The 11622-nt window shown below is 36.7% G+C and overlaps 1 non-coding gene across 1 annotated transcript; it reads right to left on the bottom strand.

Annotated features, from left to right (window-relative positions):
* Positions 1-1499: 1499 nt before the first annotated feature.
* LOC141662371 (small nucleolar RNA R71) lies at positions 1500-1604 on the bottom strand. Its single transcript, XR_012550491.1, has one exon. It is a non-coding gene; the product is annotated as a small nucleolar RNA R71 (small nucleolar RNA).
* Positions 1605-11622: the final 10018 nt, after the last annotated feature.

Raw genomic sequence — 11622 nt, 5'->3', positions numbered from 1 at the left:
AAGACATTTTTAAAAAGAAGGAGCCAAAGGAGAGCAATATGAAGACCTATAGAGCACAAGACAGCTACAGAGAAGAAGACTTTTATATTCTTCAATATAGTTGATACTTTGGATGCTTGTTTTCGATTTGTCTTTGAACCCTAGTACACTTATATTGTTTATTATCATGTTTTCATTGGAACCCATGGTGACGATGAGTTCGATTATGAACTAATCATTGTCATGGGGTTCTAACGGATTTATCTATGGATTTCAATAATTAATTGTTCTAATTCTTTAGTGTGTGGTGAATTATGATACCTAGTTTGGTTGTGCTTATTCATCTTTGATGCTTAGCTAACATCTAAGATTTTTTGTTAATCTCTATTGAAACGACAGTGAATATAGAGGTTTAGAACTTGCCATGCTAGCATAGGTTTATGTATAAATTGACATGCATAATTCGCGGGTAATTTTAACCATCATATTCACCCTATGTAATCACGATATATAACTTGCTCTTAAATCATTATGTTTTCAATCTTTATAGATATATAGGGACTAAGCATAATTGGTGTCTATTCAACTTCTATCTTAATTATGGATGTGATAGTAGGGTATACGTATAACGAAAGTTAGCATATACTAATTTCGTGTGATCTGATTAGTTGTCATAACTATCACATGTTAGGGTTAAGGACATAAACTTTGAATGAAGTATTTAATGAAGTTAGAATCCCATGTTTATTCTCATATAAGTAATTCAATCTTAATTCCTTTAGTTAATGTTATTTAGTATTATCTCTTAGTTAAATCAAAACTCAATTTGTTATTTGTTTTGGCATTGAATGATAACCATACATTATTGCATAAGCGCATATTCTGTTTAAACCAATCTCTATGGGAATGAAATTTAATTTAATCTATATTACTTGTGATCCCCTACGCTTGCGTGTATTTTTGCATTTGAATTACAGCGAACAAGTTTTTGGCGCCGCTGCCGAGGACTCGGTATTAAATTTAGTTTATGTGTTTGTCATCAATGGTCGTTAAAGTTCACTGACTCGGATGATTTTCTTACAAAGTTTACTTTAGTCGTGTGTTTCAGGTACTCTAGTTTTTATTGTAATGGGAGAACCAGCAACATATACGAAAGCTTTGATGAATTATTCTCAACCAAAGATTAATGACATTCAGTCTAGCATTGTCAGAACAACCATTGCTGCTAATACCTTTGAAATCAAATCTAGCACGATTCAAATGGTACATAATTCAGTCCAGTTTGGGGGTTCTCCAACGGAAGATCCAAATATGCACATCAGGGATTTCATAGAGATATGTGATACCTTCAGGTTCAATGGTGTGTCTGAGGATGCGATAAAACTGAGACTGTTCCTATTCTCTATGAGGGACAAGGGTAAGAGCTGGTTACACTCTCTACCAGCTGGTTCGATTGGTACTTAGGAAGATCTTGCTCAAAAGTTTCTCACTAAATTCTTCCATATGGTAAAAATAACTGCAATCAGGAATGCTCTTACTCAGTTTGTGTAGCAATCAGGGGAATCACTAGGTGAAGTGTGGGAGCGGTATAAAGAGATGGTTATGAAGTGTCCTCATCATAGAATGCCTGATTGGATGATCATCAATTGCTTCTATAACGGTTTGGGAGCATAGTCAAGACCCATGCTCGATGCAGCATCAGGTGGAGCCTTATGGCTAAGAGTTGTATTGAAGCTTATGAGCTAATTGAACTGATGGCTGCTAATGAATATCAGTATTCAACCAATAGATTGCCACATGGCAAGGTAGCAGGAGTTCTTGAAGTGGATACAGCTACGGCTATTACTGCTCAACTAAAGGCGTTGTCTATGAAGATCGATTCTCTGGATAACTATGGTGTTAATCAGATAACCAGTGTTTGTGAGCTGTGCACAGGTTCGCATGTGATGGAGTAATCTGCTATATCTAGTGAATTAGCTCAGTTTGTGAGCAACTTTCAGAGATTGCAACAACCAGTTCTAGACACTTATCATCCTAACAACCGGAATCATCCTAACTTCAGCTGGAGCAACAATCAGAATGTGATACAATAGCCATTCCAGGAGTTTGGAAACAAGCAATTCAATCCTCCTGGTTTTCAGCAATAATTTGCACCAAGACAACAACTCCAACTTCAACAATAAACTAATGGAGGTACAGGTCAATCTTCGAATGAAAAATCTGAATTGGAGGAGTTGAGGCTTATGTGCAAAAACCAGGCTCTTATATGTAAAAGCCAGGCTGCTTTTATCAAGACTCTGGAGAACCAAATAGGGCAAATTGCTAACGTCTTATTAAATCGACCATCAGAAACACTTTTTAGTCATACATATACCAATCCAGGAAAGAGGGAAGTTAAAGAATAGGCGAAAGCCATCACCTTGATGTCTGGAAAGGTCGCAAGCCCCCAAATTCAGCAAGACGAAGAGTCTAAAAATTCTATCCAGAATGTAGGTGCGTCTGCACCCTTTCCAATTCCATAAAATGAGATTGTAGCTGAAAAAGTTGTGTAGAAGGATGCCGAGGTGGAACCGAAGAAGAAAGTTGTTGCAAAAAATCCTCCTGAGGGTAATACAGGGGATAAACAAGTCTATCCACCTCCGTCATATCCTAAAAGGCTTCAGAAGCAGAAGTTAGATAAGACTTTTCCAAGTTTCTGGAAGTTTTCAAGAAGTTGCACATCAACATACCTTCTACAGAAGTTCTAGAATAGATGCCGAGCTATGCTAAGTTCATGAAGGGTTTTCTATCTCGGAAGCTAAAACTTGAGGAGTTGGAAACCGTTGCTCAAATGGAGGAGTGCAGTGTTGAAGTTGCCCTGAAGCTTAAAGATCCTGGAAGTTTCACTATTCCTTGCACTATTGGAAACTTGTCGTTCGAAAAATGCTTGTGTGATTTGGGTGCTAGCATCAATCTGATGCCCTTGTCATCTTCAAGAAGCTTGGTCTGCCTGAGCCAAAACCGACAAACATGTCCTTATAGTTGGATGATCGGACCATCACTTATCCACGAGGTATAGTGAGGATGTCTTGGTCAAGGTGGACAAACTTATCTTCCCTGCTAATTTTGTAATTCTGGATTTCAAGGAAGATGAGAAGATTCCCATCATCTTGGGAAGACCATTCTTGGCTATAGGTCGAACTATGATCGATGTGTAAAAAGGAGAGCTTACGATGAAGGTTCAAGATCAGAAAGTCACTTTTAATGTGTTCAAGGCAATAAAGCTACCCACATATAAAGATGAGTGCTTTAAAATAGAGTGGGTCCACTCTGTCGTGAATTCGAAGCTTGAGCAATTGCCAAAGTCAGATGCCTTGGAGAGATCTTTAATAGGGGAATCGGTTATTGAATATGAAGAAGGAGCTTTTGAATGCACCTCCGTGGAAGAGGGAGTTTGATATGCCATTCGATTCTCTTGGGTTAGTAGAGCTGAAAATTTCTCGGGAGCGTCTTGAGCCGTATATTGAAAAAGCTCCCACACTTGAGCTCAACCTGCTGCCAGATCATTTGAGTTATGCATTCTTAGGTGCACCCCCTGACAAGGGGTTGGAATATATCTATGATAATCTAAAGGGTGACCGGCCGGTTCCTCCCGTGCTTACAGTGGGTCCCTCTCGTGCACCACAGACAACTGATAGGTTTGGTATGGATGATGCACAATATAGAAGGTTGATTCGGTGTATTGAGGCCATGCATGATATCCATAACATTTTGATGAAGATTTGACATATGCTCTCAGTACTGTTTTCCGAGACACTGGTGTCGAGGTTGATTTGCCACCTAATCCTCCACCCGAAGAGGGTGATCCTCCCGACGACTAGGTATGACTTAAATCCTTATTATTACCTTCAATGAGGACATTGAAAATTTTAAGTTTGGGGGTGATAATGTAAGGATTAGTTTGTGTTGTGTCCATATAGATTCATGTAGCATGTTTAGTGTATTTCTTTCATATTTTTGCATGATTGTTCATATAGGTCATATTTGTTTGGATTTTTGTTCGTGTTAATATGTGAGATTATGTAGTTTCATTTGCATGCATATAACATGATCCCTTAGGTTGAGCTGTTTCTGATTGATTGGTTGATGTTGATGTGAGTGTAGTGATGAGGAATAGAGGGCTATTTAAGTCATAATGAATTGATTTACATGCCCAGAAGTAATGTTTTTCACAAGTCTTATAGGTTACTTTTGAGTTAGATCATGATCATACTTGTTTATTTGTTGAGATTTAATCACTTGGTTATATCTAGAATTTTTGGTATTCTCTTAATGGAAAAAGAACACTGAATTTTAATCTGGAGAAAAGCTAGGATTTCATTGCTAGTTGTGAATAAGGCTAGGCGTCAAATAGCTAGTAGCCGGCTCATAATTTATGAGTAGTCTAGGGTTGAGTGAGATGGAGCAAAAAGCACTCATTCAGAAATTGTTGAAAAAGAAAAGAAAAAGAAAAAAAAGAAAAAAAAGAAAAAAAATATGTTTATGCATAATTGGCCAAGAGTGAGCTCTTTAATACTCGAGTTATTAAGTTCTAGGGGACTTTTTGCCTAGTGACCTAAGGCTTTGATAGTCTGGGATCCGCTAACCAAACGCTCGTTCCATGGGTATTATTATATAAGTCTTTTGGGACCTCATTCATTGCACGGTCAAATAAGCATCTTTTGTATGTGTTCAATAATATGGCATGAATCCTTGTATAACTCTAGTAAAATGAAATTATTGTAAGTCATTATGTATTTATTGTCTATTTTGTTTATAAATTATGATTGTTTTGATGATAGATAAGTTATGGTTATTGATCTAATATCGAGAGTATATCTGTTAAGCATCCACACACACACGTTTCTGCTTTGTGAGTTGGTTTATGGGGTTTATTCGAACTCTATGAAAAGTCATTGCATTCATAGAGGCATTAGCTTGTTGGTTGGTTATAGTTATTCTAAGGGGATTAATTGCATTATCATTTAGTTGCATTCATGCATTAGGTTTGTTTTATAGTTTTGAGTATGTTTATGCTTAAAGACAAACATCGATTCAAGTTTGGGGGTGTGATAAGTGGATTTTATATCTACTTAGAAAGCTTCATTTCGGGCTTAAATTGGTGTTTTGGACTCAATATCTGGTATGTTTGATGTGTTTTTGTGTTTTTAAATTACAGGCATTAGTTGGTGGAAGAACGAAGCTTTTCAAAGATTTTATTCTGATAAGAGATCATATTTTAAAGTCTACTCCATTCTCAATTTATAAACAATCTCGTTATCTTCGCGTGGGTAGTTGAATCGCCTAATTCTGATGAGCTGAACTCAAGATACGGCCAAAAGAAGAATTGTCAGAAAATTACTCGAAAGCTGGCGCGCCCGCGCCAAAACCGGCGCACCCGCGCCCCAGAAATCAGTTGTGGCGCCCTCCAAACCTGGGTCAGAAGTTTGGGATCCACACACACACCTTATTAATAACCTGCTTATAACAATGATAAAGATAATAATAATATGCAGTGACCCTATTACCAACTACCACGGACCGCAATAGGTTAAAGTATGCACACAAGCCAAACACACACTTATATTATAAACCGTTCAAATCCCAACTATTCCAACTCAACACTGAGTATTAAACATTATTACAAACTTTTACAAACTCAAATTATCCCAAAAGAAGCCTAATAGCTTAGCTCGATCAACCTGAACCCCTAGCTCTCGCGCTGGACTGGGGATCCTCGTTACCAACCTGTTCCTTCTTAACTGGAAAAGAACATAAACAACATCGCACAAATGAGCTAACTAGCTCAGCAAGTCACAAGAACAAAACTGAGAATAATGATCATCAGGTTAAAATGGTTACGATATCCAGTGAACAATGAATTATGATTTAGAATTGGATATTATACTTTCATTTTAAAAACCAAGGTTAGGCTGCTGATCAGTCACGCTTTAACCCCGAGCAAAGCACACAGCACTGCTCTAACTACTAGATCCAAGGCACACATTGGCCTAACTTGACCATTATATGGTCTGACCATGAATCTGGTCCACAATTTTATAAAAACAATCCAATTCTAACATAATAACAGAATAAGCAGTAATAAACAATAAACAACATCCTTAACATCATTGGACGTTCAATAATGGAAATGGTTCCAATCTGCATAGGGACCAATATGGCAGTTTCAAAGTATGGATGCTAGGTAATGAAATAATTGGATAGCAAAGGAAATAAGGTTTCAAGGATTTGGCCTTTCAAAGTATATGATACAACGGTTTGAGTGTGTAAGCAATCTGGTTCAGTGTTTGATATTTAGTTTGTATGTATTTGTGGAGTAGTATCGTATCTGGGTGCACAACAATCAATGGTTTAGAAATAATAAGGTTTACGGCTCAAGATCAATAACTGGAACCAGGGTTTAGGGTTTAGTGCTACAAAGCACTTGCAATATAAAACAGGACTATCAATCATTACAATATCTCGAGAAAGTTCAGAACACTTGCCTGGTACTAGCTTACTATACTGCACTCGTTTTCAATCACCACTGTCTTATTTCTCGACTATCTCTTTCCCTTTCCTACGCCTTGCCTCTTCTGCTCACATATCATAAGCATCTATTAATATTCAACTCGCACAATTCTATTCGACACATACTTCTATCTACCCTTCGTTTCACCCAAATCCGATTAACGGATTGAAAGTTACGCAATAAACAAGTAACATCGAATACATAGACCAGCAGTTAACCAATCATGTCACATATAACACATAACACATCACATAATCAATGATATAACGTTTATAAAGAAGTCTTGGGTCATAAACAAGCTTTTGGATATTTAAAATAATTTTTAAAACATTTTTCGGAATTAAAACAGATCGTTGAATCAATTTAGAAGTAGTAAACAGGGTTCGATTGGCCAATTTTGGCTTCAAAACAATTTTATAATAATTATCGAGCCTTGAAAACAATTTAAAATAATATTCTAAAGCTCAAAACTATTTTTCGGAATTTTTAAATCATTTTTAAATAATTAAATCTAATTAAATAATTAATTAAAATCAATTAATAATTAATTAAATCAATTAATCAATTAATTTTCGAATTAATTGACTAATTCATCAATTAAAAATTAACTGAAATTAATTAACTAATTAATTCAGATTTATTTTTGAATTAAATATAATTTTTGGAATTAAAATAATTTTTTTTTGGAATTTTCCGATATTAAAATCGAATTTTTATAATAAAAATAAATAGGAAATATGATTTTTGAATATTTTTAAAACAGGAATCCAAAATTTGCAAACTCTGGAAACTTCAGGGACTGATCAGTTTCTTCCCCAAAAGTTCAGGTACCAAACTGCAATTTTACAACCCCCGTCGCCGGAAAATACAAGGGTGGCCGGAGAACACGATTTCGGCACCCTCACTTCACCACAAGCTCGAGATCACATCTACAGACAACCAGGAACTTATTCGTGCAATCAAATCATTCAAATAACCCCAGACTTGGTCGGAAATTGGCCAAGAACATCGCCGGTTTCCGGCGAAACATCGAAAACTTAAAAAGACAACTCCCTACGATTCAAGCATCCTCTGTTAACGAGCTATATATCAATCGATTGCAAATTTCATAAGGAACATAACCCACTATAAATCAACATCTAATAACCCCTAAATCAAAAAGCCTCAAATTTCAGTTGAAAACATTCATACGGGTTATAAACCCTAATTTTAAAATTCGAGAATTAAACCCACTTTTGAGCATGTTATTGAACTCCAAATCAGACGTATGACATATGAAAATCATCAGGAAAACAAGCTCTACAACATGCAAGCATCAAATCATACGAACAATCATCCGAACAAAAATTCATACTTTTAATAAAAGTAATTCAAAAATATATAATTTTTCAGAAAATAAACCTTGATTTCTGCAGTGATTTGGAACACAGAATCTGATAGAACACCTCAAGACCTTCGTTTTGAGTACTCGAGCTTTTCAAACGGACTCCGGTAACACCTCCGATTGTTGGTTTGATTCTCAGAAAGGTTTATGAATATATGAATTTTCTCTGGAAATTTATATAATTACTGACTGCAAATGATTTTTGATACGAAATAAAATACGGAAAAGGCTATTTATAATTACGGGAAATTAGTATCCCTTTGGATCATTCCGGATATAAAACGGTACGTTTGTTTGTAAAAACTGATCCAAACGGTATCGGTTTTCGGGACAATTATCCAAATCAGTAGAATTTATATTGCGGTCTTGGTCTCAGCGCCTGGTTACACGTACTACGAGGTGATAATTGGGATAGTTTAATAAAAAGCTCCCATTTATCGAAAATACGAGTTTTATTGATTTACCGAGACGAATATTGTATCGAAAATGTTGCGCCGGGTCCCGCGCAGGACAAACCGTACGCCGGATCGAAAAAGTTGAAACATGGAATATGCTCGGAATATTACAATTAGGTTAGGAAGGAGTTCTCGGAAGAGTTTCGGGTTCCAAAAACGTAACCATGAATGACGTCAATTGGTTCTCGTTTTTATAAAATAGATTTTAAATACCCGGAAAACGATTTTATGAAATTCTTATGATTCCTATAAATTTATAAATCAACATAAAAATAATTAGGAAGATATGACAATTATCTATATTTTATTTTGGACATATAAAAATTAAAATACTCAATTAATAATATTTTTAAACTTCTAAACACATTTAACACTTAACAAATAATTCACAGAATAGATACTGAACACCTATAGTAATTATTCATTAGCAAAAATAATTTCACGATATATCCCGGATATTACATCCTTCCCTCCTTAAAATGATTCTGTCCTCAGAATCTCCTAAGAAAATAAACGAGGGTACTTTTCTCTCTTATCACTTTCTAACTCCCAGGTTGACTCTTCAACCTATGGGTTTCTCCATAACACTCTTACTAGCTTTACCACTTTATTCCTCAATACCTTCTCTCTTTCCTCTAGAATCTCTATCGGACTCTCTACATATGGTAAATCTGCCTGAAGCTCTATTGGCTCATATTCTATTACATGCCTGGAGTCTGGATTATATTTCTTAAGCATCGATACGTGAAAAACATTGTGAATGTGCTACATGTGCGGAGGTAACGCCAATTCGTAAGCTACTTTGCCAACGCGCTTTAAAATCTCAAAAGGTCCGACATATCTTGGGCTCAGCTTTCCTTTCTTTCCAAACCTCGTTAGTCCCTTCCACGGTGATACTTTCAGTAATACCAAGCTTCCTTCTTCGAATTCCGTGTCTTTTCTTGACTGGTCTGCATATTTCCTTTGACGGTCCTGTGCTGCTATCAATCTTTTCTGGATAACTTCAACAACTTCTTTTGTCTGCTACACTAATTCAGGTCCAAGTATCTTGCGTTCTCCTACTTCGTCCCAATACACTGGAGATCTAAATTTACGTCCATAAAGAGCTTCATAGGGTGGCATCCCAATACTGGCGTGATAACTGTTGTTATAAGCAAACTCTACCAGAGGTAAATGCTCGTCCCAACTTCCCTTGAAATCAATAGCACAAACACGTAACATGTCCTCGATTGTCTGGATCGTTCTTTCACTTTGGCTGTCCGTCTGTGGGTGGTAAGCTGTACTAATATTCAGTCTTGTTCCCAAACATTCTTGAAAACTTTTCCAAAATCTTGAATTAAATCTTGGATCTTGATCAGATATGATAGACACCGGGACTCCGTGACGAACTACAATTTCTTTCAGGTACATATGGACCAACTTGTCGAGCAAAAATCTTTCATTTATAGGCAGAAAATGAGCTGACTTGGTAAGCCTATCCACTATAACCCAAATGGCATCATGATTAGCCCTTGTCCTTGGTAATCCAACGATGAAATCCATGGAAATATGTTCCCACTTCCACTCTGGAATCTCCGATGGCTGTAGCAATCTAGTTGGTCTCTGATGCTCTGCTTTAACTCTCTGACATGTATAACATCTGCTAACCTATTCCGCAATTTCCCTCTTCATGTCTGGCCACCAATAATTCTCCTTTAAATCTCTGTACATTTTGGTACTCCCTGGATGGATTGAATACCTTGAATTATGTGCTTCCTGTAAAATTTCATTCTTCAGCTCCGTCACCGGGGGAATCCAAATTCTTAAAGAAAACCTAAGAATACCTTGATCATCCTTCTGCGTGCATAATTTCTCACCTACCAAACGATTTATATCTTGATCCATTACATCTTCCTGATACTTCTTTATTTTTCCTAGCAACTCCTGCTGAAAAGTCATACTATACACTTTTGCTTCATCAGGCTTGTAAACTCTAATCTCCAATTCCAATTTCTGAAATTCCTTATATATCTCTTCGGGTACTGATAATATATTTAACTTTTCTTTCCGACTCAACGCGCCTGCTACAATGTTTGCTTTACCGAGATGATAATTAATCGAGCAGTCGTAATCCTTGATCAATTCTAACCATCTCCTTTGCCTCATATTAAGCTCCTTCTGTGTAAATATGTACTTCAAACTTTTATGATCCGTATAAATCTCACACTTTTCTCCATACAAATAATGTCTCCAAATCTTCAAAGCAAAAACTATGGCTGCTAGCTCCAAATCATGAGTAGGATATTTATGTTCATGGGGTTTCAATTGCCTTGACGCATACGCAATCACTTTATCGTGCTACATCAGAACACATCCTAGTCCCTTATGAGAAACATCGCTCTAAATTACGAAATTCCCTTGATCGTCTGGAAGTGACAAAACAGGTGCCGTGATTAATCGTTGCTTCAATTCCTGAAAACTTCCTTCACACTTGTCGTTCCATATAAACTTTTCATTCTTCCGTGTAAGCTTTGTCAATGGTACTGCAATCCTTGAAAAATTTTGAACGAATCGACGATAATATCCCGCTAATCCCAAGAAACTTCTTACCTCGGTGGGTGTTCTCGGTCTTTCCCAGTTTGTAATTGCCTCAATCTTTGCTGGGTCTACTTTGATCCCTTCATTACTGACTATGTGTCCTAAGAATTTAACCTCCTGTAGCCAAAACTCACACTTCGAGAATTTAGCATATAACTTCTTTTTCCTTAAAATCTCCAAAGTTGTTCTCAAATGTTCCGCATGATCCCCTTCCGCCTTTGAATAAATCAAAATATCGTCTATAAACACAATGACGAACTTGTCCAAGTATTCCTTGAAGATTATATTCATCAGGTCCATAAACGCTGCCGGGGCATTAGTCAATCCAAGAGACATCATTAAAAATTCATAATGTCCATACCTTGTTCTAAAAGCTATCTTCGGTATATCTTCTGGCTTAATCTTTAGTTGATGATATCCCGATCTTAAGTCAATCTTGGAGAAAAACTTGGCTCCCTTCAATTGGTCAAATAGATCGTCAATTCTGGGTAACGGATACTTGTTCTTGATTGTAAGCTTGTTGAGCTCCCTATAGTCGATGCACAGTCTCATGCTTCCATCTTTCTTCTTGACAAATAATATCGGGGCTCCCCACGGGGATACACTAGGTCTGATTACTCCTTTCTCTAATAACTCTTGCAATTGCTTCGCTAGCTCCTTCATTTCAACGGGCACCA

This window comes from Apium graveolens, chromosome 5 (assembly GCF_009905375.1).
Source record: "Apium graveolens cultivar Ventura chromosome 5, ASM990537v1, whole genome shotgun sequence".
Lineage (NCBI taxonomy): Eukaryota > Viridiplantae > Streptophyta > Magnoliopsida > Apiales > Apiaceae > Apium > Apium graveolens.
Note: the sequence above shows the minus strand (reverse complement) of the source record. Positions and strands in the feature narration are given on the sequence as shown.